We start from the raw sequence: 24,737 nt of genomic DNA, 5'->3' as shown, positions 1-24,737 counted from the left end.
CCAGCGACCTAGTGAAGTCAAGCCCTTAACATAGATGCAACTATTGCCCAATACTCTCTCTGCTTTTAACTGAAGACGAATTAAATGCTGCAAAACTGCCACAATAGCCAGGCAAGTTAAGGGGAAAAATAAACCCCGTTCATGATTTCATTCTCCAGACTTTCATTTATACAACCAATCTCAAACTGTTGGCATTTGTTGTTAGTTCCTTATTTTAAATGCATCCCCTTTTTCTTTTGAAGAGGAGGCTCTTGGGCTCCAGTATCTTCCCCATTTCCCCAAAATGTTTCTTCATTTATGGTTTTTAAACCTAATCAGCTTAGGGCAGAACACAAATCTACCTTACTTGGCCATAACCTTGAGAGAAAGGGAGAGAGACACTACGGTTGTTTGAGAAGCGCCACTGTGGGCTCTCCATGCCCATGCGCCTCCCATCAGAGGCATGTTAGTGGTATCTGTTCGACCTGCACAGGCGCCCTCCGCTTCCTCCTGCCCCGTTCCAAAGCTGTCAGGCGAACTGCCCTCCGTTCCTCCTCAGCCATCTCAGCCTCAACTAGAGCTGTAGGGCATCTGCCTTGAGCCTGCCTCGGCTCCAGCGGCTGCAGGCTTTGCAGGTGCAGCCCATGGGGCCGCCTGGGCCTAGAGCTGCTGCTGAACCCCTTGTTCTGCAGTGTGGGGTTTGTGCACCCCATCACAGAGCTAGAATTCCCTTACTAGGTCAGGGGGATTGGAATTTGGCCCTCCACCCGGGTGTTGGGCTTTTACCTGGTAGGACTAAACAACTTCAGAAGTCTCCTAGACTGCTTGTTTCCATTGCAGATAGATCTAAACGCTCCACAATTTCCACCCAAATAGTATCAAGGTGGATCTGGATGTATTAATAAAAATATAAGACTGGCCATAGTGGGTCAGGCCAGTGGTCCATCTAGACCAGTATCCTGTCTTCCAATAGTGGCCAGTGCCAGGTGCTTCAGAGGGAGTGAACAGAACAGGGCAATTTATTGAGTGATCCATCCCGTCATCCAGGCCCAGCTTCTAGCAGTCGGAGGTTTAGGGACATCCAGAACATGGGGTTGCACCCCTGACCATTTTGGTTAATAGCTATTGATGGACCTATTCTCCATCAACTTATCTAATTCTTTTCTGAACCAAGTTATACTTTTGGCCTTCACAACATCCCCCAGCAGTGAGTTCCCATGGGTTGAGTGTGCGTTGTGAAGAAGTACTTTGTTAGTTTTAAGCCTGCTGCCTCCTAATTTCATTGGGTGACCCCTGGTTCATGTTCAAGGGGTAAATAACCCTCCCCTCACTTTCTCCACCCCATTCATGATTTTACGGACTGTCGCAGTCGTCTCTTTCCTAAGCTGAACAGTCCTAGTCTTTTCCATCTCTTCTCAGATGGAAGCTGTGCCATCCCCCTAGTCCTATGTATATTTTTAGAAGGGGCAACCAGAATTACATGCAGTATTCAGGGTGTGGACGTGCTGTGGATTTATAGAGCGGCGTTATGTTGGTTTTTGTCGTCTTATCTCTCCCTTTCTTTAATCGTTCCCAACATTCTGTTAACTTTTATGACTGCTGCTGCACATTGAGCAGATATTTTCGGAGAACTATTCACAAGGACTCCAAGATCTTTCTTAGGTGGCAACAGCTAATTTAGACCCCATCACTTTCGATGTTTTCTAAAATACATTACTTTACATTAAAATACAAAGCCAAGGAAAGTGTGGGCCCCTTACTGAATGAGGGAGGCAACCTAGTGACAGAGGATGTGGAAAAAGCTAATGTACTCAATGCTTTTTTTGCCTCTGTCTTCACAAACAAGGTCAGCTCCCAGACTGCTGCGCTGGGCATCACAGCATGGGGAGTAGATGGCCAGCCCTCAGTGGAGAAAGAGGTGGTTAGGGACTATTTAGAAAAGCTGGACGTGCACAAGTCCATGGGGCCGGACGAGTTGCATCCGAGAGTGCTAAAGGAATTGGCGGCTGTGATTGCAGAGCCATTGGCCATTATCTTTGAAAACTCGTGGCGATCGGGGGAAGTCCCGGATGACTGGAAAAAGGCTAATGTAGTGCCAATCTTTAAAAAAGGGAAGGAGGAGGATCCTGGGAACTACAGGTCAGTCAGCCTCACCTCAGTCCCTGGAAAAATCATGGAGCAGGTCCTCAAAAAATCAATCCTGAAGCACTTACATGAGAGGAAAGTGATCAGGAACAGTGAGCATGGATTCACCAAGGGAAGGTCATGCCTGACTAATCTAATCGCCTTCTATGATGAGATTACTGGTTCTGTGGATGAAGGGAAAGCAGTGGATGTATTGTTTCTTGACTTTAGCAAAACTTTTGACACGATCTCCCACAGTATTCTTGTCAGCAAGTTAAAGAAGTATAGGCTGGATGAATGCACTATAAGGTGGGTAGAAAGTTAGCTAGATTGTCGGGCTCAACGGGTAGTGATCAATGGCTCCATGTCTAGTTGGCAGCCGGTGTCAAGTGGAGTGCCCCAGGGGTCGGTCCTGGGGCCGGTTTTGTTCAATATCTTCATAAATGATGTGGAGGATGGTGTGGATTGCACTCTCAGCAAATTTGCGGATGATACTAAACTAGGAGGAGTGGTAGATACGCTGGAGGGCAGGGATAGGATACAGAGGGACCTAGACAAATTGGAGGATTGGGCCAAAAGAAATCTGATGAGGTTCAATAAGGATAAGTGCAGGGTCCTGCACTTAGGACGGAAGAACCCAATGCACCGCTACAGACTAGGGACCGAATGGCTAGGCAGCAGTTCTGCGGAAAAGGACCTAGGGGTGACAGTGGACGAGAAGCTGGTTATGAGTCAGCAGTGTGCCCTTGTTGCCAAGAAGGCCAATGGCATTTTGGGATGTATAAGTAGGGGCATAGCGAGCAGATCGAGGGACGTGATCGTTCCCCTCTATTCGACATTGGTGAGGCCTCATCTGGAGTACTGTGTCCAGTTTTGGGCCCCACACTACAAGAAGGATGTGGATAAATTGGAGAGAGTCCAGCGAAGGGCAACAAAAATGATTAGGGGTCTGGAACACATGACTTATGAGGAGAGGCTGAGAGAATTGGGATTGTTTAGTCTGCAGAAGAGAAGAATGAGGGGGGATTTGATAGCTACTTTCAAGTACCTGAGAGGTGGTTCCAGAGAGGATGGTTCTAGACTATTCTCAGTGGTAGAAGAGGACAGGACAAGGAGTAATGGTCTCAAGTTGCAGTGGGGGAGGTTTAGGTTGGATATTAGGAAAAACTTTTTCACCAAGAGGGTGGTGAAACACTGGAGTGTGTTACCTAGGGAGGTGGTAGAATCTCCTTCCTTAGAAGTTTTTAAGGTTAGGCTTGACAAAGCCCTGGCTGGGATTATTTAATTGGGGATTGGTCCTGCTTTGAGCAGGGGGTTGGACTAGATGACCTCCTGAGGTCCCTTCCAACCCTGATATTCTATGATTCTACTTTGCATTTATCAACATTGAATTTCATCTGCCATTGTGTTGCCCAGTCACTCAGTTTTGTGAGATCCCTTTGTAACTCTTCGTGTCCACTTTGGGCCTAACTATCTTGAGTAATTTATGTATCCGCAGCAAACTTTGCCACGACACTGGTTACCCCTTTTTTCCAGATCATTTATGAACATGTTGAACAAGACCGGTTCCCGTACAAACTCCTGGGGGACCCCACTAGTTAAGTCTTTCCACTGTGAAAACTGACCATTTATTCCTGCCCTTTGTTCCCTACTTTTAGCCAGTTACTGATCCATGAGAGGACTTTTCCTCTTATCCCCGTCAGCTTCCTTTGCGTAAGAGCCTTTGGTGAGGGAACTTGTCGCAGGCTTTCTGGAAGTCCAGGTGCCCTGTACCCACTATGCTGCTGCATGGTATGCTGCTGCCAGCATTCAGCCTCCTCCTGGGGGTGTTTACCACATCGTAGGGGGAGCAATCACCATCTGTGGCCTTGTGGAAAGACGTTGCAGGTTCTGAGATCTGCAGAGCCGCTACATGGTTTCACATACATACTCTCTTCAGCACTGTGCTCTGGTCTCTGCCTCTAGAGCTGGTACAGCAGTTGGCAACGCGGTTTTGTCTTCAGTTCGGGACCCGATTTATGATGCTCCCTCCTCTCTGCGGGGAAACTGCTTGGGAGTCACCTGAAGAGGAGCATTCATAGGGACACTACTCAACGGAGAGGTTACCCACTGGAGTTCTTCCAGATGTGTCCCTCTCTGCACACTCCACTACCAGTCATCCTTCCCCTCTGCTTCAGAGTTTCCTCTTCGGGGCTTTCGGTAGGGAAGGAACTGAGGGTAGTTTGCTTGTGCAGCCCTGTATAGCCTCGGTGTGGGGCCTGAGGTTGTGTAGGGCAAACATGTGAGCCGAACGGATCCTGCTAATGAAAGTCTGCACTCAAAGGTGCATTGGGCACCTGAAAAGGAGCACCCAGAAGAGAGACATCTCGCACTACGACTAGTGCACTAGTGCGCAGCGTGAGTAACCTCTTCTTTTTACTGTCCAGAGTAGCCTCCCGTCTCTGTTGGGGGGGGGGGGAGGCGAGTACTAGTACATTGGGGTTAATGCGGCTTCATTTTAATCAAAATAGTCTACGTAAAGTCAAGCCTGTGCATGTGGAGCTTGCTTTGCAAATCTGTATGTGCTCTGCAGGGGCGAGTGTTCCACCTGAGGCGTGCTGGAAACTCACAAGTCACGTGGCTAACTCATCCTTGCATTGTCTGAGCTACTTTCCCTTCTTTCCTATGATCTGAACATCTGATTGATGTGTTTCCTGACTGCCATGATGAAGGAATGGAAGGTCTTATGGTTAAGACACTGGATTTTGCTGGGTTCGGTGACTAGCCCTGCTGTGCAATCTGGCGCAAGTTACTTCATCTCGCTGTACCACAATTGCTCATCTGCAAAATGGAAATAATACTGCTTTTCTCCCGCCGTTTGTCTGTCGAGCCTGTATAGACTGTAAACTTCTTGGGGGAAGGAATTGTCTCTTCCAGTGTGTATGCACAGTGGGCTCCTGGTTTTGGCTGTGTTGTCTGGGCACCACTTGAATATTAATGTAGGTCAATAGTCTGAGGTTTCCAATCGGGTATGGAGAATTTGAAACTTGTGCAAATCCTCTTGGCCTTTGTGATCCGCGTCACCAAGGCTACTTGTTAAACAAAGCCAGAGACTAATGTCCACCTGTGCTCATTTCATAACCCCATCCTTGTACTTGCCTTGGTGAGGTGTTTCCCTGTTCTTAGTCAAACTGAATTCCTGTCTGCCTGGAAAAGCTAGTGGTAATGATCCATCATCTGGGATGGGTGAAACACATACCTAGCAATATGGGTTATCAGCTAAAGTCACTTGAGCTTGTCAGAGCACACATGGCTCTTGAATGTGGTATCTGCAGCCCATATAGAAGACTTGAGGAAACAAAAATAGACTGTACGAGCTAAGATGACGAATGGTGAATGCAGGTTTCTTTCATGCGTCTAATTTAAGAATTCCAGACGGTATCTCCTTTATAGATAAATGGCTTAGCTCTTTGAGATCCAAGAAGGGAGGAGAAGATTAAAACAGACTGACCTCACATTACTGCATTTCTCAGAGGCTGGAGTATACGTTAGACTGTCTTCTGTAGAATGTGATAGGGTTATGTGTCAGTGTTACATATAGCAAAAATATCTTGGGTGAAATCCTGGCCCCCATTCAAGTCAATGGCATTCCATGGGGGCTGAGGGGAGGAGTTAGGGGTTCATCCCTTATGGCAATTTAGCGTGTGTTATTTTTGGAAAATGATATGTTGCGTAAAACTTTCCAAAGGGCCTGAGTTCCACTTCCCCAAGCTGACATGGCCCGAAGTCTCATTGATTCCCTTATGCAAATGGGACTTGGATTCCTTACTCAGTCACATGCTTTTCAAAACTGTACTCCTTATCTATTTGGCATAGCAACACAGAATTTAGTAGCTGTTTCTCACTTGCACAAGTTTTCTTTGACGCTTGCAAATGAGCTCTGTAATTCGCACATCCTGTCTGTGTTGCTGCTTTCTAAATTTAAAACTTGGAACTAGTTTCATAGTTGCCTGCAAAAGAGTGTTAATTTCATTAGTGATTCCTGAAGACAAGGAAGGATTATGTAGGACTGGGTGTGCAAGGAAGGAGAAATCAAATGACTTGGATAAGAACTCGATTCACAGCTTTCAGGCTACTGTGTTTTTAAAAATAACAAGAGGTGCTACAGAGGGGGGCTCTTAACCTTCCAGTGGGAATGTTTGTGTGAGTGAGAGAGTGGGAAACAGGGATGATTGGAAGAGCTGGCTGAATTATTTTGTTCAAAGCTTTTAACTAAAAGCAGCTCCCTCCTCCCCCGACAGTCTTCCCTTGGAGAATTTTCAGATGTTTTTTAAACAAATGACCAGAATGGGAAGACAACCCCTGCCCCCCCCCCCCCAAAAAGGGGGGGAGAAGCAGGACAGAAAGGCAGAAAGGGTGAGACGCAAAAGCCAAAAAATGCAACACTTTTCCGAGAACATGTTAATTTTGATCAGCGCTCCCAAGCAGGTGCCGTATGAAAACAAATGGCTCCTGGTGGTTAATGGCAGGGAAGGGAGCGCTTGGTGATTTTATGGCTAGAGCTAGAGAGTTGGGATTATTGAATGGCTTCTAAAGCCGCAGAAGGGCTGGGTGGTAAGTCTCCAGTCTGCTCTGAGTTGGGGGCAGGCCAGAGCCTCACTGCGCCAGGAGCAGACGAGAGGACAAATGATGGTGTGGGGCCTGGTCTCCACTTAAAGATGAGGTTGACATAGCTGTGGGGCTGAGGGCTGACACAGATGCTCACACCTGAGCACCGTTGTTAAGCCAACCTGAGCCCCGGTGGGGATATGGCTCAGTCAGTAGAGGAAGTCTGTCACCTGATGACAGAGTAGAATTTGCTTTTAGGGAGACTAACTTCACCCCCAGGGTGAGATCCACACTCCTCCTGTGGCCCCCTAGCTCTGCTCCAACCTTCTTGTGGGGAACAGGGGACCCTGAAAGGCGTGTATCTGGAGGATTCCCCGGCACACGTGCTGCAGAAGATCTCTAAGGTGGCTGCATCTTTTGCTCCCACCTGCCCCCCCAATTCCAGCCCAAAGGGGCATGTTGGATAAGGGGTGTGTCACGGTGAGGCCGCTGCTGTGGAGAATCCAGGCGGCCCAGAGGAGGCTGTCATGACATAGGGCCCCCCAGCTGGCGAAATAAATCAAGGGCTTGTCCAGCCCCTAGACAGCTTAAAACCCTCGTTAGTCCTCTCCTCTGGGGCTGCACCGTTGGTGCTGAGGCGTGGGTCAGCGTTCAGTGCTGCTGTCTCTGCTGTTAGAACTGTGCCTGCTCGGGGGAAAAGGGAGTCTCACGGGGAAAACAATGTTCTCTCTGATGTGCTGAGAAGGGTGGCGGCTGCCTGCTTCACTTTGTTCAGGCACTTGGTTACAATGTTCATCCGCTGTTTGTTTGCAGTCTGCAGAACAGTTTGTTCTTACAAACACATCACACACAAACACAGCCTTATAAATCAAACTACCTCCAAGCCAAGCACTGGCCTGGCATGTGCAATGTAAATTGGCGGCCGAAACAAGCTGAAGTGTAGAGATACTGTTTAATAAAAATAGCTGCAAGAAAAGAAACAACTTGGAACTACGTGCCCCCTGAAATCGCAACGCTTTGGATCACTACAAGTTTTGGCAGTGCTGAATGTAGATTACAAACTGTCCAGGCCAGGGACCTCGTCTCTCCCTGTGTGTTCACACAGAGCCTAGCACTGTGGGACCCCAGTCTCAGAGCCATGAGGTGGCAAGCCGCTCAGGGAAAGTTGAATGTATAGCTGAAGAGGATATAAAATCAATACGTTCTCTACAGAAATACTCTGTCCTGTTCTTGTTTGGGTCATTCAGTACCTAATTCTAAAATTTTACTCTTATTTTTTTTGGTCTTTTTTTTGCATTGTTTTAACTTCTCATGTAATCGTTAGACCTCCCTGTGGCAGATCACAGAAACCCCCTCAGGACTGCCAGCTGACTAGCTCTGAGCCCATTTTCCCTGGCAGCTTGTGACTTCAGAACCTTCCCTTGTTTGAGCCAGACACGCTAACCTGTTACAAACACAGACCCAGGTCTGAACAATGTCCCCCAGAAGCTGCAGGCTTAACTGAAAACAGCCTGTCTCCAACACTCAGATACCCAGCTCCCAGTGGGGTCCAAACCCCCCAAAAATCCATTTTATCCTGTATAAAGCTTATACAGGGAAACTCATAGATTGTTCACCCTTTATAACACTGATAGAGAGAGAGATGCACAGCTGTTTGCCCCCCACCCCCAGGCATTAATACATACTCTGGGTTAATTAATAAGTAAAAAGTGATTTTATTAAGTACAAAAAGTAGGATTCAAGTGGTTCCAAGTAATGACAGAACAAAGGAAATTACCAAACAAAATAAAATAAAACACGCAAGTCTATGCCTAATACAGTAAGAAAACTGAATATAGACAAAAATCTCACCCTCAGAGATGTTTCAATAAGCTTCTATCACAGACTGGACACCTTCCTAGTCTGGGCACAATTCTTTCCCCTGGTTCAGCCCTTGTTCCAGCTCAGGAGGTAGCTAGGGGATTTCTCATGACTGCCACCTCCTTTGTTCTGTTCCACCCCCTTATATAGCTATTCACAAGGAGGGAATCCTTTGTCCCTCTCTGGGTTCCTACCCCTCCTTCTCAATGGAAAAGCACCAGGTTTAAGATGGATTCCAGTTCAGGTGACATGGTCATATGTCCTGTGAGACCCCAAGCCTTCATTCCTCCCAGCCTGACTCACAGGAAGGCCTGCCTGCAACCAGAGCCATCCATAGTCAATTGTCCTGGTTGATGGGAGCCATCAAGATTCCAAACCACCATTAATGGCCCACACTTTGCATAACTACAATAGGACCTCAGAGTTATATTTCATATTTCTAGTTTCAGATACAAGAGTAACACATTTATACAAATAGGATGACCAGACTCAATAGATTATAAGCTTTGTAATGATACCTTACAAGAGACCTTTTGTATGGAGCATATTCCAGTTACATTAAATTCACACTCATTAGCATATTTTCATAAAATCATATAGAGTGCAACGTCACACTCCCTTTATCCTTTGTAGACAAACATCGAAGGGCAGATCCTTAGTTGGTGAAAACTATCATAGCCCCATTTAAACCAAGCTTACCCGAGCTGAGGCTGAGTGGTGTTAATAGGCCCCTCTGTCATAAACATAATTCAGGGTCAACCAAGAATGTGGCCCCACTGTGCCAGGCCGTTTTCAAACACACAGTAGCCCACAGTCTGACCAGCCAAACAGACGAGCCAGACCCAGGGTGGTGAAAGGGTAGAACCCCCCTGCAGAGTGGAGTGAGCAGTGGGATGGTGGCAAACAGCATGATAGTGCCAGGATTTTGGGGGGTGCCTGGGTTTACTTAGGAAGAGGTCAGCTACATGGAAAGAAAACAGGGAAGGGGGTGAGAGCAGGAGTGTTGGTGCAGATAGACAATCAGCACAGGGTAGAGTCCAGTCAAAGGCTGAATGTCCCTGCTTGGCTGCTTCTGCAGCTGTTCCCGTTCCCTGGAGTCTCGGGCTGGTTCCTCTTGGCACTTCTCCCCCACGAACACACGGGGTGGGGGCAGTGGGGCATCCTCCAGAATGTGGGGGATGGGGTGGCCCATGTTCTGGGTCCATGGGTTGCTGGGGGGACAGGCGGCCCGTGGCTGGACCCTACTTTATTTCCTCTCCCTCAGTGCAGCAGTCCCTGTTTTGGCTTCTGCCTCTATCCACTGGAGACACTGCCCCCGGCCCATTATTTCGTTTGGGAGAGGGAGGGCGGTTGCTGATTAAGACAAACCATTCTAGTTCTTGCCTAATGTAGTTCTAGATCAGTTTATTTGTAAGGATCCCAGGTATAACTTGCTCCCCCCAAATTAAAATGTACAGTGGAAATACTGCCACAGTTGATCACCTCCTAGAATTCTAGCCACTGTCAGTACACGGAATCGTCTGAGAATCAGTACCGTCGAACCGCCGAGTGACGAGCCCCTCGGGAATGGAGGTCATTCGTAACTGAACAAAACATTAGGGTTGTTCTTTCAAAAGTTTACAATTGAACAGTACCTTAATACAGCTTTGAAACTTTACTATGCAGAAGAAAAATGCTGCTTTCAACCATCTTAATTTAAATGAAACAAGTGCAGAAAGTTTCCTTACCTCGTCAAATATTTTTATTAAAACTTTCCCTTTGTTTTTTTAGTAGTTTATGTTTAGCACAATACTGTACTGTATTTTTTTTTCTTTGCTGCTGCCTGATTGTATACTTCCAGTTCCAAATGAGGTGTGTGGTTGACTGATCATTTCAGAACTCTAAGAATCTATTGTACACATTTTTTTAATTTGGGCAATGCGTTCTGCTAACGATACCCCCCACAAGTGCAGCGCAGCCAGTTTACAGATGGCAGCGAACCTCAAGATCAAATTACAACTTTGGTTTGTAATCCAGGACTGTGCATTCTTTGAAAATGATTGCTTCCATGTCTTTGATTTCAGTGGTTGAGTAATCAGAGAATGCACATCTTTATCTCTTTCTAAATAATGGGAGTCAGGGGAGGAGATCATACATGTGTATGTGAATCACAGATGGATTATTGAACTTGTCATACAAGAAATGGAATGCTTTACGATGCCCGAGGAGACATGATACAAGATCATTAATATCCACGCTAACGGTGGAATCAGTTTGGGTATTTTGTAGTGTTCACAAAGCACTTTCGTTTCCTTGGTCGGCGTGGAAGGCGAAGGGATGTGATATTTGATGGGCATTCGTATTCCGATTTACATAGGTCAGGAGGACCTCCGAGCTGTACAAGTTACTAAAAGGGTTCTAGGTGTTGTCCTTTATGGCCAAAGCAGTTAGCCACTGAGGGCCTTGCTAGGTTGTTTAGGATGAGAAATAGATTGAACTGGTTGCAAAACACTGATCTGAGGAAACGAAATGTGTTCTTGATTCTGTTACAGTTTCAACAAAACTCAGGCAGGCAGCGTCCACTGGAAGTATGCTGGATTCCTTATGGCCTGCTGGGGACCCCAGGTTCCAGGGTCTGCAAATCTGAGACAGCCCCACCATTTGGGCTACCCTGGGGTCCAGCCATGGAGCCTGGCAGCCATGACTGGAGCAGGGGCTGTCAGGTTAGCCTGTCTACCTGCTGCCGATTGGGGCAGCTAGAAGCCCTAGCACCGTCCAGGACTTCTGGGCAGCCCCACCATGCCAGGTTCCTGACTCCCTGCTTAAAGACAAGAGCCTGAAAGCCCATGGAGCCCTGGGTCAAGCCAGGGCTCTGCTCCCAGGTCTACAGCAGGGAAGCTTGGAAGACCTGAGAACCCAGATCAACTGGGGCTCTCTGAGCTGCCTGAAGGCAGTGCATCCAGCTTCCAGGGTCCAAGACAGCTCCGCATGCAGACTGGCCAGGGACCCCAGGGCTTACAGACTCCTGGAGCCGCAGACCCTGGCAGCAGCAGCTCCCCTGAAACTGATGATGGCAGTTTCAGTTGTTGCTTTTCAGTGAGTGGCAGCAGCTAAGCTGACAAGCATGTAATTTTGCATATTTCATCTCAGAAACAATGTTTTGGTGTCTCTACAACAAAGGGTTCGGCATTACTGGAAGTTTTGGAAAAAATTGTTGAAAAACAGATTTTGGAAAATCTAAACTTCTGGTGCAATGAAAATCCTGAATTTTGGCCAGCCCTGAGGTTGAGGCAGGTGGTACTTTGTGTACATTCATTGTAAAGAAACAGGACTGAATCTAAGTTCTGTTTGCCTGAACACAGTAGGAACAAAGAACCGGCAGTTTCTTTACACAGTTTCCAAGCTCTCTTCTCCAGTCAGTTCTATGCCACAAGGAGCTCTGTCCCTCTGCTGGCCTCACTCACCCTACTGCCTCCCTCTCTTACTGTTGCAACCCAGCCCTGTGTTTGCAATCAGTCCCAGAGGACCCCGCAGCTCACATGGCTTAACACACCTTCCACCATAATACGAGTAAGTATTGGGGGCCTGTGAGTAAATAGACCTTTCTGCGTCAGGGCATGAGCTTTCAGCAGGGACCTCCCATGACCCTCTTTGACGAACTAGTACATAGAGACCAGACCCAGAGGATCCCTGTAACCCTGATGCACCCCTGAACCCTTTGCCAGTTGGCATCAATGGGTCCTTGGCTCACAGTCATCCCATCACCGTGGAAAAGAAAAAGACTTTTTGTTTGGGGGACTAGTATTAAAGAGCAGAGTGTTTGTCCGGTTGCTCAGTATAAACAGAACTGAGGGTAAGCCGGGGGAATGAGCCTCATGCTTGCTTCCCTGAATTCATTGGGAGTAAAACTCTGCACACGGTAGCTGGGGTTTCACGTTGTTTGTTATAATGGGGGGATGTTACCTCCACTGACATGCCCCCTTTCCGATGAGAGGGGAGGGTGCAGCCCTGTATAGCAGCTAATTGCACTGTTAAGAGAAACTGTCGCCAGTGGGCGTGCGAATTTCTTTTGGTTATTCTTTCTTCTGCCTCGTGGGGCACTGGGGCTTAATTAATCTATAAAAGCGCTTGGAGATTTGTCCTTCAAAGCTGCTATATACATGCAAAGTCTCGTGATGATTGGACATCTCTCCCCTCCAGTTAAGCAGTTTGCTTCCTTAACGTTCCCTCTCCCTCCCCCCTCTGAGTGACCGAGGTTGGGCCCACGCCTCACGGCAGCTGATGGCGCTCTCCCAGCAGCAGGTGCAAAGGGATGTGCTGTGAGCTGGAGCAGCGCAGTACAGGGGGAGAGCATCTCTGTGCGTTCGTGTTTCTCACTCTTCTGCCTTTTAACACAAGTCGCTAAGGCTGGACTCTCTTTGTGTAGTGTGGTGTAGTGGTTAGAGCACTGGACAGCGTCTGGGAGACCTGCCTTCTCTTCCCCCACTGGCCGGCGGTCTGACCTTCCCCACTCTGTTCTCCTCTTTGCCTGGCTGTAAAAGGAGGATCGTGACAGTGACTTCCTTTGTAAAGCTGCTTGAAGATCTGCGGCTGAGAACAACTCCCAGGGGAGTAGGGGCCAGCCCTGTAAAAACTGGGTGTTATACTGTTAACATTTCACATCATGATGATCAGGGATCCTAGTTTTCCATGATAAACCCCCCAAAGTTCTGATTTAAAAAACCATAAAATTCTGCGTTGTTCCACCATTAAAATGAAACGCTGAACTTTAGTGGCCTAGCCACAATATCTCTCTGTATCAATTGACCCACAATGTTTTATTGATAAATTTACAATTTTAAACCGACAGCCCGAGCCCCGTCCATTCTCCTGATTATCCGAGTTTTTGATTATCCGATCTGGTCCCACTTAGATAGGATCATCGGGGTTCCACTGTAAAATGTGTTAGTTTTTGCCCAAAATGTAAAAACTAACAATTCTCTCTAAAAACGCAAATTACGTGGTTTTTCTGTGGCAAACTGATTTCCAGGGTCCCTGTTGCTGATCACTTCCAACCCCCACCCTACCATGACACACATTTTAAAACAACATTTGAAACTGTTTCTGAACATACTGCTTAAGGTTGTAGACCAGTTCCCACCCTGCTTCCACAGTCACCAAACATCAAAGGATTTTACACACACACACACACACACACACACACACACACACACACACACACACACACACACACTCACTCACTCACTCTCTTCTAGTTTTTAACACACACACACACACACACACACACTCACTCACTCACTCACTCACTCTCTTCTAGTTTTTACCCAGTAAACACTAAGATGTTGGGGCCAGGTCCTCAGCTGGTGTAGACCCTCAGCTGCCCTTTGGTTTTACAGCAGCGTTGAGGGGCTGATGTGAAGTCAGTGGACTTCAGACCAGGCGCAAGCATGCTTTTCTCCCAAAGGTGTCTTCAGCAAGCTGCTGCCTGCCAGTGGCAGACGCCGGCGTGGGCGGTTCTAGTAGAGTTATTTATGAGGTAATTTTAAGAACCCTGCCGTGAGTGATGTGGAGAAGTAACTACCTTGTCTTTCACTGCACACCGTGGCTTTCTGTTCATTTACAGTCTCTTTTTTTAAAATAGATCAGTAAGACCAGGGCCGGCTCTAGGCACCAGCAAACCAAGCAGGTGCTTGGAGCGGCCCATTTCTGGGGGCGGCATTCCGGCGCCGGCCATGCCGCCCCTCGAAATGTGCCCTCGCCGCCGCCACTCCGCTTCTCCCCCCCTCCCTCCCAGGTTTCGCGCGGCAAGCCTGGGAGGGAGGGGGGAGAAGCCGAGCGGCGGGGCGCTCGGGGGAGGCGGCAGTGGTGGAGCGGAGGCGAGCTGGGGCGGGGAGGGGTTCCTCTCCCCCCCCATTACTTCCTGCGCTCCCCCCCACCCTCGCTCCCCTCCGCTCCGCCTGCTCCCCTGAACGCGCTGCCTCCCCCTCGCCTGAAAGGGAGGGGGAGAAGTGGAGCGGCGGCCTGTTCAGGGGAGCAGGCGGCACGGAGGTGAGCGAGGGCGGAGGGTTGCAGGGGGGAGCTGCAGGAAGCAATGAGGGGGGAATGCGGCACGCCCGGGGAGGAGGCGGGGCCGGGGATTTGGGGAAGGGGCGGAGGCGGGGGGGGGGCATGAGAAAAAAAAAAAGCAGGGGCGGCCAAAAAATTTTTTGCTTGAGGCAGCAAAAATCCTAGAGCCGGCCCTGAGTAAGACCTAATGGATCTAGCAGTGGCTTTGCTCATGACACCGTTCCAGTAGTTGGAGCATCTCCATTGCTGCCAATACGATAGGACCTCAGTTGTAGTGGCTGGGGTCCTATCTGGTCTCTTACCATCGACACCAAGGGAAATGTGTGTTGCCCGCTTAACTGTAGACTCTACACAGAGTGCCTGCTGGCCTCTGTGTCCCCCTGCCACACCGACTGTATTGCTGCTATATGCACAAGGGATGTGTTGATAACCCCCAAAATTTTAGATGACCTGTCCACCTGCTAAAATTGTATAAGTCCTTTAACAACCTTCTGTCAAGGAGTTCAGAATTAGCTTGTCCTACTGTACAAAGGAATTAGGGCATCTATGAATGTTCCATTTCCATGCTGCAAAGTCAAGCCCATGGCAGTAGCGTTTACCTCAGTAATCAAATCATGACCATTTGATGTGGGAAAGGCCTATGTTATCTGGTCTAGTCTCAATCCTGCATTGGTGGGTTCCCTTCAACTGGGGGTCATGAGCTGACAGCCTCCACCCCCAAACCCTGCTTTGCCTCCCTCATTTACAATAGTGTTCAATATTTAAAAAAAAAAAGTGGGTTTTTAATTTGGGGGGGGTCACTCTCAGAGGCTTGCTGTGTGAAAGGGGTCACCAATACAAAAGTCTGAGAACCACTGAGTCAGCTAATAGTGAGGGGGGGAAAACCTACAAATAACTTCTGTGATTTATCAGATTTTAAAATTTCCTCTCTGTCGGCGGCAGGGCCCAGATGAAAGTACAGGTCGTTGCAATTGCTCCATCTGGATACAATGGGAACTGTCCCTTTCAAATCCCGCCAGCCACATCATAACCTGCCCTATCAATAGGGTTTTAAACGACTCAGAAAGATATTATTTGCTGCTGTTCTGGCCGCGTTGGTCCCAGGATGGTGAGAGACACAAGGTGGGTGAAATAATATTTTTTATTGGAGCAACTTCTGTTGGTGGAAGGGAGAAGCTTTTGAGCTTCATGGAGCTCTTCCTCAGGTCTGGGGAAGGTAGCCAGAGCAATATTATTCATATCTCAAACAAACAAGGGTTGATAATGGGCATGCGTTATCAGCAGCATGAGTTGACCTCAGATGGTGTCTCAGCACACAAATGCAGAATTTTGAGTGTGTGAAGTTTAGCAAAATGACAACGTTTCAGCAACTCTCACACTGTTTCAGCACCTCTCTCGCTCTCTCCATTATAGGACAGCCCAGAATATCTTTTGACTGTAGGCGGAGAAAGGATCGATGCTTTCTTTGCCGCTGCCCCTTAAGGGGATGGGTTGTTGATAATAAATTGATAATGCACTTGTTGTCAGCCGGGTAGATGGTCTGGGGCTAGACTTACAGATTGTGTAGTTTGGATGGTGGAATTTTGGAAAGTGGACTGGCAAAGTTTCATAAACTTCTTTTTACAGAGGTGTTTTAATCTGTCGTGCTTATTTCACATGCTTCCCTCTTCCCTCCAGGTGGTGGAATGGGAAACCTATTCAGAAATGCTACCTTGTTGCTGTCAGAAAAATCCTGTAGTATTAAAGGCATGGTCTTTAGGACATGCCTCAGACTCTCCAGGTGAGAGACTGTTTTGCCCCTATCCCATCTCTGTCAAGAGCAACCTCGGCCAGAAGCTCTGTCTGCGAGTGAGCTTATTGTGCCTCAAAGGGCATCCTTCAACCTTGCAGGAGTTTGAGGTTATTCGGGGCCTGGCCGTTTTCATTAGGCTGAGAAAATTGGTAATATAAGTCAGGTATTCTTTGACGCAGTTCTGTTTGTTTATGCAGATTGCACACAAAGGAACAAACAGCGGGCAATCTCCTTGTTCCAAAGTCCAAGCCTGTTTTGCAGGCAGTCCTCTGCCCAAAGAAGCTCTTGGCTTAGTTGTAGGGCTTCTCTCAGTCTGCTTGCTTCCCTTGGCTTTCTGGTTCCTTGCTGCTTCTGATGCATGTGCAGCTGAACCAATCAATGACTCGGTCCCAGGAAAACCTCTCCTATTTTCCTGAATTAGTTCTTGCTCAGGCCTTCCCCTGAAGTCCAGCACCTTCGGAGATGGATAGCTCAGTGGTTTGAGCATTGGCCTGCTATAAACCCAGGGTTGTGAGCTCAATCCTTGAGGGGGCCATTTAGGGATCTGGGGCAAAAATTGGGGATTGGCCCTGCTTTGAGCAGGGGGTTGGACTAGATGACCTCCTGAGGTCCCTTCCATCCATGATATTCTGTGGTTCTGATTCTATGGCGTCTGGTGTTTGAGCTCTACTTCATAAAGAAGCTGAAATGTCTCTTCCATCTAGCTGAGTGGTGGCTAGCATGCCCGTCAGCTTCAGAGAGAGCTGTGATTGCCAGTAGATCAGATGCTTGCTGGCAGCCAATAACTTCCCCAGCACAACAGTATCTTATGCCCCGCAGTCATGCGGAAGAATACAGGCACTGGATTATCAACGGGGTCAGTAATATTTCACGCAGCTCTTGATATGTTGCAAACCGCTGTTTGCTTTGAAATCTGTAATAACAAGGTGTTGGGCCAGTTCCTCGCCTGATGGAAGCTAGAGTTATGCCGACTTATAGTGGAGCTGTGTCGATCCTCACTGGTTGAGGATCTGACCCTGCATATCCATGGCCAGTATTGGTGGATCTCAAAGCACAGTACACCTGTATACGCATAATAGTTTGCTGTCTTTAGGCTTTCATTTCTGTGATCTGTTTTCTCCTAAGCCCGGTATTTTGGGAATGCAAATGTGTTTTGTCATAGCTTTTCTATGTGAAGACAGATATCCTTTTGAAAAGCATTGTCACTCTCGAGGTTGTAATTTTCGTAAAGAGCATTGATTGTTTTTCCTCTGCGTTGGTTATTGACAGCGCAAATGGATGCCAAACTGTAACGGTCCTGCAAGTTACTTTTAAAATAATTGAAGGCTGATATCTGTCTCTAACTGTCCCAGGATGCAGACTCTTGGAGAAAATGAAGAGAAATCTAACAAAAGCAAACTGCGGGGGAGGGGCGAAAAGCTTTTGTGTGAGTCAGTTAAACTGAGGACGGAGTGTGAATTTGAATACTGTGATTGAACATCTCATCTCTGTGCTGCACTTTTTAACTTGCTTGGGCTGCAAACCAACTAGCATTAATGCAGACCCTAGCTCGGTTATTAAGCAAACTTGTAAAGTGTGCAAGTAATTCCTGTGGTCCCTTTGGGCTTTTGGGAGGAATAAAATGAGAACATCCCCAACACCTGCTGTAGTCTGATTACTGATTTTCAGGTTGTTAAACAGTCCCTGGTTGTGTGTAGCTTCTGTGTTCTGCATTATGGGTCTAACATGTTTATTTGCAATATATTGTTTAACCACTAGAGGGCTCTGTTCTGCACAGTGTTCCAGACAGAGCACAGCCCTTGGTAAACAGACTGACCAGGCTGGAGCTCGAACTGCTGTTGGAAATCTTTCAGAGTAGCAGCCGTGTTAGTCTGTATTCACAAAAAGAACAGGAGGACTTGTGACACCTTAGAGACTAACCAGTTTATTTGAGCAGAAGCTCTCTTGAGCTACAGCTCACTTCATCAGATGCCTTCAGAAATCTGTTTGCTTTAGTTGTAGAACGGGGCTGCTTTTTAATTGGGTACCACCTACTGCAGAAGTTCTGTGACATCATGTATTACTCACTTCAGTGTTATGAAAAAAATTTACTGTCCATGAAACCAAACACCAAATTTGTGGGAAAATGGTTCAAATCTCACTTGGGTTCATGCATTTCCCTCTCCTTTCACCCTACATTTTCCTTCCTCTCCAGGGAGGAAGATATTGTTTGTTGTTTCTGAACTTTCCCCCAAGTATGAAGCAGCATGTCAGACAGTCTGTCGTCCTTCTCCCTCTCTGTGGTCTGTTATACCATTCTGCCACCTCTTGTCTCCCACTGGCAATGGTCAGACGAGCCCACTGAGGAGGAGATGGAGTTCCTTAGGATGCATCCATTGTTTCCCACATCCATTCAGGATGCTGTGGGTAAACAAATTGGGTTGCTTTTCCTGTTCTCTTTTTAACTTCTTTTGAAGGAGTGCCTGCACCACTGTTGTCTCCAAGCCCACCTGTGTCTCTGATTTCCCAACAAGCATCCCCCACTCCCAGGCTGTCTGCTCTTTGTTCTTGCAAGTTGATTGTTCCTGGCTGGAGGCGACGACCTGATTCCAGATGGTGGTTTGCCTTGTATCGGAGTTTAGAAGCACAGGGTTCATGTGATTTTCGCAACACTGCCAACCCCAAACCTTCAAAATTCAGGAGTCAAGCCCCCCAAAAATATGAGATGGGCTTAAAAATTGATTCTTAAATTGATTTATTTGCCTTCTGGCTTGTGTCTTTAGGGTGTGCTTGGAACACATTTTTGGGCTTTTTTTCCCCCCTCCACACTATTATGATGGCTAGAAACTTTTTGATGAAATCTGAGATTCCCACGTGCTTACGTAAGTCTAGAAGCTGGGGCATGAATGAACTTAACGTTGCGAGACTTGTGATACAAACACAGGAGTTGGCAACACTGGTTTCAGAGTAGCAGCCGTGTTAGTCTGTATCCGCAAAAAGAAAAGGAGGACTTGTGGCACCTTAGAGACTAACCAATTTATTTAAGCATAAGCTTTCGTGAGCTACAGCTCACTTCATCGGATGCAAGTGAGCTGTAGCTCACGAAAGCTTATGCTCAAATAAATTGGTTAGTCTCTAAGGTGCCACAAGTCCTCCTTCTCTTTTTTCTGGTTTTATAGTTATTTATATTAAATTATGAGCAACTGATTGAAACTGATCTGCCACGGGGGGCACATGTAACAATATGCATAGTTATAAAAGCCAGTTTCCCCCAAATCAGCATCTCTGCTGCAAGTTTGCTCGTGTTGCCTGGTTAACGTGCCCATAATACCTGCTAACAGATTTGAGCTAGCAAGGCTGCTTCCAGACTGATTTGAGAGGATTTGGGGTTTTGTGTGGGAGTCTGTTAAAACTGGGATCACACCGAGGTACTTTATACTGCGGAAGAGTGTCAGACTCAGAACAGAGGCTGTACTTGAGCTTGATGAGTGTATAAGCTTTAAATTCACACTCCATTCAGATGGACTTACAGGCCTAACATGTCTTCACAGCTGGAAAGATTAGTTTTTAGGAAGCGTGTTTTCTGGAAAATGCAAGAATATGCATGAAGATTCTAAATCTGGGAAGTTTGCAACTGCTGGACCGTGGTAGATGTGGCTAACACGTTCCTATTAATGGGAATCCAGTCCTACGTCAGCTCCTGTGTCTGTGTCCTGCTACTGCATGGAGGTTTCTCTTCTCACTAAGGAATGGCCCCTTACTTTTTGTTGTTTTTAAGGCTCAGATAAATTGGTTAGTCTCTAAGGTGCCACAAATACTCCTTTTCTTTTTACTTTTTGTTGGCCATTCATACCCAGTGAGGCATATCAGTAGCCTGAAAGTGATCACTCTAAGGCGGTGGCTCTCAACCTTTCCGGACTACTTTCCGCCTTTCCGGATTAGTTGTCTTGCGTACGCCCAAGTTTCACCTCACTTAAAGACTACTTGCTTACAAAATCAGACATAAAAATACAAAAGTTTCGCAGCACACTGTTACTGACAAATTTACTTTCTCATTTTTGCCATGTAATTAAAATAAATCAATTGGAAGATAAATACTGTGCTTACCTTTCAGTGTGTAGTATATAAAGCAGTATAGACAAGTCATTGTATCCGAGTAGCCGCCCTGTTAGTCTGTATTCGCAAAAAGAAAAGGAGTACTTGTGGCACCTTAGCGACTAACAAATTTATTGAGCTGTAGCTCACGAAAGCTTATGCTCAAATAAATTGGTTAGTCTCTAAGGCGCCACAAGTACTCCTTTTCTTTTTAAGTCATTGTATGAAATTTTAGTTTGTACTGACTTTGCTAGTGCTTTTTATGTGGCCTTTCATAAAACTAGGCAAATCTCTAGGTGAGTTGACGTACCCCCTGGAAGGCCTCTGTGTACCCTCAGGGGTATGTGTACCCCTGGTTGAGAGCCACTGCCCTAAGGTACTACAGATGTTTTGTGGAGACCGTAACTGGGGAAATTGTTAGGTGTTTCCAAGAAGTAGTTAAACTGAGCTACCAGTGCATTCTTGATGTATGTTTGTGATTTGGATGCTGTTTATCTGTCACAGTAATACCTGGTCTGCGTGTCAATTTTGTGTTATAATTGTCTGTTGGGGGATCATTTATACACTGAAACAGCCCTGAGTATGGACAATTATACTGTTACCTTATAATGATACCCTAGCATTTATGTAATACTTTTGATCTGTAGCTCTCAAAGCACTTTACAAAGGAGGCCAGTATCATCCCCATTTTACAGATGGGGATACTGAGGCACAACAACTTGTCCAGGTTCATCTAGCAGGCCAGTGGCAGAGCAAAGAATAGAACGCAGGTCTCCTGACTCCCAGTCCAGTGCTCTATCCTCTAGACCAAACTTCTCCCATCTCCCCTTTTTTTGTTCAGCAACTGCTATGCAAATATAAAGATGCTTTATAGAGCTATAACTACATCCACACTAGAGGGGTTGCGTCACTTCAGTTATACTAATATAGTTCTGTTGGTACTACTTTACTGTAGACAAGGCCTAAGTGTAGCTTCATCACAATTTTGGTGTGACTTGGGAAGCCTATCAGAGGCTTTATTTTGCTTCATTACAAATAAGGCCATGCTCCTGTCTTCGGAGATGTGACCCAGTTACTAGAGTCCTAGAGGGACAACCTAGATCATCAGTCTGACCTCCTGTATGTCCACCAACACCACCCGGCACCCACACACTGCACCCCACAACCAGAATGAGACTAGGGTGACCAGATAGCAAGTGTTAAAAATCAGGACGGGGTTGGGGTAAATAGGTGCCTATATAAGAAAAAGCCCCCCAAATCAGGACTCTTCCTATGAAATCAGGACATCTGGTCACTCTAAATGAGACCAAAAGACGACAGGAGGGTGGACTGTTACGTGCCACGGGCAGAGAATGGGAGGGACTGACTGGCACAGGTGTCTGAAACCCCTGTAATGCCAGCAAAATGATTGAGATATACCCAGTTAATGCTGGTGAGTGACCCGCACTGCACACCGCAGAGGAAGGCGAACCCTTCCCTGCGCCACCCCACCCCCGGTCCCTGCCAATCTGACCTGGTGGAAATTCCTTCAAGACCCCACATATGGTGATCAGTGAGACCGTGCTCCTGAGAGAGAGAGACACTGCTCAGAGCCCTGGCCCACCCCCCAATATCTCATCCCATCCCCCCAATACATTTTAATAGCTAAATTCAGAGAATTCCCTCGGCTACTCGTGAGACACTCAGTGTCTAGGTCTAAAATGGAAAGACATTAGCTGCACTGCTGTCCGTGCTGCTCTGCCTGTCTGCTCCACACTTAGCAGATGTATAAATCCTGATCTCAAAGCGCACGCTTCAGGGAAGTAGGATTCTTGGTTATCTCGATGCCCTGCCTACAGTATTTAAAAACAACCCGGTAGATTGACAGCATAGTGTGTGACTGTTTGGAATAGGCGTTCATGCCCGTGTGATCACAAAGCAACACATTAGTTTAGTCTGGGAGAGTTATTCTAAGGTTGCTTCAGTGCAGAAGTTTGCATTAGATCCATGTTTCAGATCTCGTTTTGGGGAAATTGATGGATGTGTCCCCAAGGTCAGGAGCGGTGTCTTTGCGTATACTTGTGTAGCACTAAGTGTACGAAAGGTAGGCTTCATTTTGGGTCTATTCGTCTTCCCCTCCATGCGATCGTTTTAGTACACGTGCACTCAACTTGTGTAGCGTGTGCTTGTGAAAGTAAAGGTTTGTTTCTCTCTTCATGGCTTGTTGGCTAAAGTTTTCTGGTTGAGAATGCTGGTGAATGGAAGGGTCCAGCTGGCTGAATGGCAAGTAAATTATCCTTTTCCCTTGGGAAACCCCTATGCTTCTCTGGGTTGCTACTTTAATGAATGCTAGTTGAATTATTGACTGTCAGGCTTGCCCTGATAGCCAGGATGTGGTTAGTATGGGGATGGGCAGCAACAAAGCTATTCCAAATCAGCCATGCAGATCTGAAGATGTTATCTAAACCTTATTTCTCCTTTATGTGAGAGATTCATGAGCAAGAGAGTTCTGTAGCAATTGTTACGCTTGTTCACCGAGGCGTCTTACAGCTGGACTATTAATACACCTTTCTGTAGCATTGCTTGCTGCGAAAGGCTCGCCTCCACGCTGAGGGACAGGAAAGGTTACACCCTTCTGCTGGTATCGCTGCCAATAAATAAATGCAGGGTACGCTTGGATTAATTGTATGTCCCAAAAATTAGCAATGTGTAAATTTACTCTTTTAAAGGCACAGCTTTCCACAGTTCTTCTCCCCGACAACCCCATCTTCCCTTCTTGTCGATGGAGTTACTTTTCTCTGTGTTGTCTTGCCTGACCCAAACCTTTTGATCAATAGAGTCTGTTGTTCCAACTCGAGCTCAGTTTATCAGTTTATTTGTAAATCTCTGAGTCGAAACTCTGGAATGTTAGTGGCATGTCCTGAAACAATGTCATTAAAACAAAAATTACACAAACTTGGGGGTAATCTTCTGTCCAAACCTGGTGCATCCCTCCCCTTTCATTAGCCACATTCCAGACATGCTGAGATGGGAAAGATTGTGGGGAAACACATTGAATTCAAGTGTTTTGTGTTTCAACCTTTAGTTCTCAAATGTAAGTTTCCTTTCATTGCATTCCAGCAAAAGCACTCTATCCTTCAGGGCACACTCCTTCCTCCTGGGAGAAACTCAGCAGTTAACATTCAGCCTCAGCCAGGATGGTTAGAGGCCTAAAAAGCGTGTCTTCATGTTTCCTATTATCTCACTGTTCCTATCAAAGCCCTGCCCCATCTAAGGGGTTCTGATTTGTGTGTATTTCCTACAAGTTACAAGTCTTGTTTTTTTTCCCATTTGTGAGCAGAGAGTTTAAAAGAAAAGTATTGGAAGCAACTTCAACTTTGTCTGGGCTGCTGACTCTCAATGTCAAATCATTCTAATTTTTGGTATGATTTACGTGTGCTGTGTTAGGCAGAGCCAGTGGGAGGGCTGAGGAAGGATGGTCCAGTGGGTAGCACTCTTGCCTAAGACTTGGGAGACCAGGGATGAATTCCCTGCTCCTCCACAGTTGTCTTGTGTGAATTAGGCAAATGACTTGGTCTTGGTCTCCGCTTAAATGTTATCTCGGCATATCCATGCTGGTGCGGGAGGTGAAAAAATCACCCCGACTGATATAACTATGCAGACTGCCATCCTCCAGCCCCCCCCGTGTACACACACCCATGTCGACAGAGAAGTACTTCTGTGGGCGTTGCTAACGTCCTTGATAGAGGTGCTGTTCCTCCACGGACAGAATATCTTCTGTTGGCGTAGGCCATGTCTTCCCGTGCAGGCTACGTCTGCATGGCTAGGTCAACTTAAGCTTCCTAGTGTAGACAGACCCTTAGCTGCTTTCTCCCTCAGTTGCCCATCTGTACAATGGGGGTAATAGCACTGCCCTACCCCACAAAGTTCTTGAGAATAAATACCTCAAAGATGGTGAGGTGCCCAGGTGCTAGGGTGACGAGGCAGCTGTTTGAGAGACAGTGTGGTCTAGTCTATTGGGCCTGGACTGGGCATCAGGAAACACGGATTCTGCTTCCAGCTCTGCTCTGTGACCTGTGGCAAGACACTTCAGCCCCCCTTCCCTTCCCATCCTCTACCTGTCTTGCTTCATTACAGCATACATTCTTTGGGGCCCGGGCTGTCGTGTTTGTACAGCACCTAGCACAGTGGAGCTACGGTATTGGTAAGGACATCTAGGTGCTTCTGGGGTACCAGTGTAATAATGAAGACAGCTGGCTTCAAAGAGATGGCATTTAATTGGGAGTGGGGGGGAAGA

General features: G+C 47.0%; 1 protein-coding gene across 6 annotated transcripts in view; it reads left to right on the top strand.

The window, feature by feature from the left end:
* SH3BP4 (SH3 domain binding protein 4) overlaps window positions 1-24,737 on the top strand; it is a 147,789-nt gene that overhangs the window by 62,353 nt on the left and 60,699 nt on the right. Inside the window, exon 1 of one of the 6 annotated variants that reach the window (XM_043525262.1) lies at window positions 15,538-15,717. The exons of the other annotated variants lie outside the window; for them this stretch is intronic. The gene's annotated coding sequence lies outside the window, so the exon portion shown is untranslated. Of the gene's footprint in view, window positions 1-15,537; window positions 15,718-24,737 lie in introns of those variants that run through there. 6 annotated transcript variants of the gene reach the window in all.

Source organism: Chelonia mydas, chromosome 11 (assembly GCF_015237465.2).
Source record: "Chelonia mydas isolate rCheMyd1 chromosome 11, rCheMyd1.pri.v2, whole genome shotgun sequence".
Lineage (NCBI taxonomy): Eukaryota > Metazoa > Chordata > Testudines > Cheloniidae > Chelonia > Chelonia mydas.
Note: the sequence above shows the minus strand (reverse complement) of the source record. Positions and strands in the feature narration are given on the sequence as shown.